This window comes from Neofelis nebulosa, chromosome 4, assembly GCF_028018385.1.
Source record: "Neofelis nebulosa isolate mNeoNeb1 chromosome 4, mNeoNeb1.pri, whole genome shotgun sequence".
NCBI classification, from domain to species: Eukaryota; Metazoa; Chordata; class Mammalia; order Carnivora; family Felidae; genus Neofelis; species Neofelis nebulosa.
The window spans coordinates 110,322,334-110,328,885 of NC_080785.1; positions in this window are offsets into that span (position 1 = coordinate 110,322,334).

The window sequence follows — 6,552 nt, forward strand, 5'->3', positions numbered from 1 at the left end:
CTCACTTACTTCTCACAAAAAACCCTCCCCAATTTTTGCCACTTATCAATGACTGGTAATCCACCCCAATTTTTATCGCTTGCCTTCTTGGCTCCTGTTCTTGAGTGCCTGTTCTCCTATACTGCTTCTGCCAGGCCTCCTTCATGCCAGCTGCCTCCCTTGCTTATGGGACATCATTGGAGGTGCTGATATATACAGGTGAGCTTCCTTTTATAGGATCCTTGTGGCTTCATCCTTGTTAAGGGTTGTTGACATTATGTTGTTATTTCTTTTAACCCAAAAGCTTGATAGATAAAGACACACACACCTTGCTCCAGAGAATCCCCATTTCACGTTCAACAAGATGGTGAAAAAACACGACATAATCACAGTGTTAATTTTCCTTTCCTGGTTCCACAGATCTATTGAATAGCTTATTTGGGCATGTAATTTTACATCAACCAACATAAATACCAGGTAAAAAGATGGAATCAGGAGTCAAAAACCTCCCAACAAAGAAAAATCCAGGACCAAATGCTTTCACTGGTGAATTCTATCAATATTTAAATCCTCCTCAACCTCTTCCAAAAAACTGAAGAGGAAGTAACACCTCTAAGCTCATTCTATGTAGCCAACATTCCTTTGACATCAAAGGTGCATAAAGACATCACAAGAAAAGAAAGTTACAAAACAATGCCTTTTCTGAATATAAATGCAAAATTTCTTTAAAAGTACTAGCAAGCCAAATCCAGGCACATAATCAAAAGATTGCACATCATAACCAAGAGGGATTTATTTTGAACTATGGTTCAACATAAGAAAATCAGTCAATGTAATTCACCACATTAATAGAATAAAGGAGAAAAATCCCACATGAACATCTCAATTGGTGCAGAAAATGCATTTGACAAAATCCAACAGTCTTTCATTATAAAAATAGTAAGACAACTGGAAACAGAAAGGAACTTCCTCAGCATAATAGAGGAAATTTATGAAAAAACAAAGCTAAAAACATACTCAAAGTGAAAGACCATTAGCTTCCTCCCTAAAATCAGGAACAAGACAAAGATGCCTGCTGTGATAGTTAATTGTATGTGTCAATTTGACTAGGCCACAGGGTGCTCAGATTAAACATCATTTCTGGGTATGTCTGTGAGTGTTTTCAGATGAAATTAGCATTTGAATCAGTGGGCTCAGTAAAGTAGATTGCCCTCTCCAGTATTGGTGGGCATCACCCAATCCACTGAGGAGCTAAATAAAACAAAAAGTGGAGAACCAAGGGATTCATTTCCTCCCGCCTGCCTGCTGAGCTAGAACTTTGGTCTCCTCCTGCCCTTGGACTTGGATTTACACCATCAGGTTCTCAGACCCTTGGACCTGACTGGAATTACACGACTAGCTTTCTTATGTCTCTAATTTACAGACAGCAGATTGCCAATTCCATATATATGGATGGATCTATTTCTTCAGATAAACCCGACCAATACACCTGCTTTCAACACTGCTATTCAACACTGTACTGGAACTTCTAGCCAGAGCAATATGCAAGAAAAAGAAAAGTTATCCATATTAAAAAGGAAGAAGTTTCTATTTACAGATGCCATTATTCTACATATAGAAAATTCCAAAGAATCCACACAAAAAAAACCTGTGAGAGCTAATAAATTCAGCAAAGTGACAGGATTTAAAAAACCAGATATACAATTCAGTTTTGTTTCAATAAACCAGCAATGAGCAATATACAAAGGAAATTAAGAGAATAATTTAATTTACCAGAGTATCCAAAAGAACAAAATACCTAGTAGTAAATTTACCAAAGGACTTGAAAGACTTGTACACTAAAAACTATAAGACATTGCTGAAAAAAATTAAATAAGACCTAAATAAGTGGGAAAATATCTAGTGTTCATGTGTTACAGAACTAGGCTGGAACGCTGGAGGAAAAATCAAGAGGCACTTGGAGATCTTGGTGGATTGGAGATTTATTTTACACTGGCGGGCTCAGAGGAGACTGTTTCTCCAAAGGTCTGAGCCCGGAATGTAAGTGGGGAGGGTAATTTATAGCCGACAACCTCCATATTTGTGGGGGTTTTCGCGCACACAGCAAACAAAGGAAGAAGAAACCGGAGGAGGGGTGTCTAAGCTAGAGACCAGAGTTTGTCTTAGTCCAATCAGCCATCTTTGGTGTACTTTATCCATTCTCCAACACATGGAGTAAAAGACTTGATATTGTTATAATGTCGATACTACCCAATACTTTCTGCAGATTCAATGCAATCCCTATAAAAATTCCAAAGGTACTTTTTGAAAAAATGAAAAAAAGGATCTTCAAATTCATATGGAATTACAAGAAGCAATCTTTTAAAAGAAGAACAAAACTGGAGAACTTGCACTGTCTGATTTCAAAACTTACTACAAAGCAACAGTAATCAGATCAGTGGGGAACCAGTATAAGGATAGATATATAAGTATAAGGATAGATATATACAATGCAATGGAATTGAGAATTAAGAAATAATTCCACACATCTAAGGTCATTGACTTTCAACAAGGGTGCCAAGTCCATTCACTGGGGGGAATATAGTCTCTCTGACAAATAATATTAGAACAACTGAATTTCCACCTGTGAAAGAACAAAGTTGGACATCTGGCTTACATCATATTCAAAAGTTAGCTCAAGATTAAAAGCCAAAACATAAGACCTAAAACTATCAAACTCTTGGAGAAAACCACAAGGGTAAATTTTCAGACCTTGGATTTGGCAATGGATTCTTAGATATCACACACACACACACACACACACACACACACACACACGAAAACAAAACAAAACAAAACATGAGCCATTAAAGAAACAAAAGATAAATTGGACTTGGTCAAAATTAAAACTTTTTGTGCCTTGAAAGAATAATCAACAAAGTGAGAAAGGCAACCTACACAATGAGAGATACGTGAAAATCAGATATCTAATAAGGGTCTAGTATACAGAATAAATAAGGAACTCCTACAACTCAACAACAAAAGGACAACCCAATTAAAAGAATGGACAAAAATGTGAACAGAAATTTCCCCAAAGAAGATATACAAATGGCAAACAAGCACATGAAAAGATGTCCGACATCATTAATCATTAAGAAAATGCAAATCAAAGCCACAATGAGGTACTATTTTACACTCATTAAGATAGTTAGAGTCAAAACAATGGAAAATAAGTGTTGGCAAGAATGTGAAGAAATCAGAACCTTCACACAAGACTAATGAGAATATAAAAAGGTTCAGCTACTATGCTGAACAGTTTGATGGTTCCTCAAAAGGTTTCACAGAGAATTACCATATGACCCTATAATTCCACTCCTAGGCATATAACCAAAATAACTGAAAGTAGGGACTCAAACGAATACCTGCACACAAATGTTTATAGCAGCACTATTTACAATAGCCAAAAGGGGAATGAAATCCAAATGACATTCAGCAGATAGATAAGTGAAGTATGATATATACATACAATAGAACATTATCCAGCCATTAAAAAGAAAAAAGGTACTGATACATGCTCAGAAAAGATGAATCTCAAAAATATTATGGCTAAGTGGAAGAATCCAATACAAAAGGTCACATAATATATTATTCCAGTTTTATGAAATATCGAGAATATGTAAATTCATAGAGAGAGAATGCAGATAAGTGGTTTCCAGGGGCTGGGAGAAAAGAGGACAGTAGGGACAAACTGTAAAATCCTGTTAAGGATCCTTAACAGGATTTTACTTTGGAGTGACAGGAATGTTTTACAGCTAAATAGAGATGGTGGTTGCATAGCATTGTGAAGGTACTAAATGCCACTGAAATAATCACTTTAAAAAGACTAATTTGACCTTTTGTTTGTGAATCTCACCTCAAATTATTTTAAAATATTCTATAAAAAATAGTAAAAGTGACTTCAGGGCTCTGGTTCAAGATGGCCAAGTAGGAAGATCCTGAACTCTCCTCTTCCCACTAATACATCAAACCTGTACCTATATATGTAACAGCTTCCTCCGAAAAAAATCCCTAAAGGCTGGCAATCTCTTTACATCAGGCAAACAGGATGGGAACCACATCAAAGTGGGTGGGAAAGGCTGAGACTCAATCTTGTCATAAATCTCACCACTACCATGGTGACCCACAATCGAGAGAGAACTTAAAACCTGGAGCTTCTCCCTGAGGAATAAAGAGTTCGTACCCACTTTGGGAACCCAACTTTTAGGACTAGTACCTGAGATACAAGCCTCCAAAACATTTGACTTTGAAGACCAAAGTGGCTCAAGTATAGGAATGGCTTTTAAAGGGCTCACATGCATACGCACCTACTCCATGGCATATCACAGGAGCAGCCCTTTTTTGTTTGTTTGTTTGTTTTTACATTTATTTATTTTTGAAAGACAGAGTGAGACAGAGTGTGAGTGAAGGAGGGGCAGAGAGAGAAGGAGACATAGAATCCGAAGCAGGCTCTAGGCTCTGAGCTGTCAGCACAGAGCTGGATGCGGGGCTCAAACTCATGAACCAAGAGATTGTGATCTGAGCCCAAGTCAGACACTTAACTGACTGAGCCACCCAGGCACCCTGAAGAAGCAGCCCTTTGAAAAGTACATAGGCATTATGTGAACAGACTTATTTTCTAATTTTAAATCACTGCTTTAAGAGGAAAAGGACTTCTGGGATCATCTCCAGGGATGGAGACTGGTGGGAACCATCTTTCTACTCTCTTTCTGGCTTGCTAAAAGCAGTGGCACCATCTTCTCCCACTTTCCTTTTCTGTTTAATTCCATTTACATTTTTTTTCTTTTATTTTCTGTTTTTTCCCCTCCCTTTTCAGTGGGTACCATTTTTACACTCCCTCTTTGTTTTGTTCCAACCAGTGGGTGCCATCTTTGCCTGATCCTTCGGCCATGCTCCAGAGCGCCAGTAATCCTGAAACAGGAGCTTCTACACGTGTCTGGTGCTCCAGTTTTTGTCGTTGCCACCAGGGATCACTTGCCACCCCTTGATGACTTGGCTCTAGAGGCCAGCAGAGTTTGCATTCTTGGGTCCCATGGGACTGTAACAATTAGAGACTCATTTCTTGGCAGACCACCACTATCAGGGCACACAGATAGCAGACTGAAACACACCCTCAGTCTTTCTATGAAAGTGGCCCACTTGTGAGTCCTGGAGCTTTGGCCTCAGGGGCAATCTTCAGGTTTGGCACACATCTAAAATTATGGAAGTACTCTCAGGGAACATAATCCATGGGAAGCCATCTTTGCACTCTTCCTCTACATTGTTAAAGCTCACAGTATCTCCCAGAAAGGAACACAGACACTCTGATTTTTATAACTGTTTTCCAGAGAACATCTTCAAATCACCTGGCTGTAGGGGCCAGAGGGGCTTATCCTTATATTTAGGACTGTGTATATTTGCAACTCCTTAAAAGCTGCTACTTCCGATCAGCCTCGATCTAGGTGCTGAGATCCTCTTCTTTGGGAACTAACTGGTCTTGGCACACCCTAAAACAAAAGGATTAAAAATAAAATAGGCTCCTTAGACAATCACAAAGCTTTGAGAAACATTCAAGAGCTAGGGAAAGATTAAACAATAAGTTTCATCTCTTACTTAAACAAGGCCAACCTTTCAAGACTGGGACAGATGGTTATTTCATCTAATGCATAGAAACCAACACAGTCAAGCAAAATGAAGAAACAGAGAAATACGCACCAAATGAAAGAAATAAAACCTCAGAAAAGTACTTTAATGAAATGGATATAAGTAGTTACCTGATACAGAATTCAATGTAATGGTCACCAAGATGCAAACTGAACTTGAAATAAGAATGGGTAAACATAGTAAGAACCTCAAGTGCTAGAGCAATTAGACAAGAAAAAGCTAAAAAAGGTATCCAAATTGGGAAGGAAGAAGTAAAATTATCTCTGTTCACAGATGACATGAACTTATAAGTAGAAAACCATAGAGATTACATACACACAGGCACACACACAGACCTGTTAGAACTAATAAATGAATTCAGCAAAGTTGCAGAATTTAAAGTCAACACCCCAAATCAGTAGGATTTCTATACACTAACAATGAACCATCCAAAAAAGGAAAAATTTTTAAATAACTTCATTCCCATTAGCATCAAGAAGAATAAAGTACTGGGACACCTAGGTAGCTTAGTCAGTTAAGCATCTGACTTTAGCTTAGGTCATGATCTCATGGTTCATGAGCTCAAGCCCTGTGTCCAGCTCTGTGCTGACAGCTCAGAGCCTGGAGCCTGCTTCAGATTCTGTGTCTCCCTCTCTCTCTGCCCCTGCACTCATACTCTGTCTCTCTTCAAAAATAAATAAACATTTAAAAAATAAAAAAAAAGAAGAATAAAAGTACTTAGGAATAAACTTAAACAAGGAGGTGAAAGACTTGTACACTGGAAGTTATAAAACACTGCTGAAATAAATTAAAGACACAGATAAATGGGAAGACAGCCTCTGTTTATGGATTGGAACATTTCATATTATCAAGATGTCCATATACACAAAGCCATCTATAGATTAAGTGCAATCC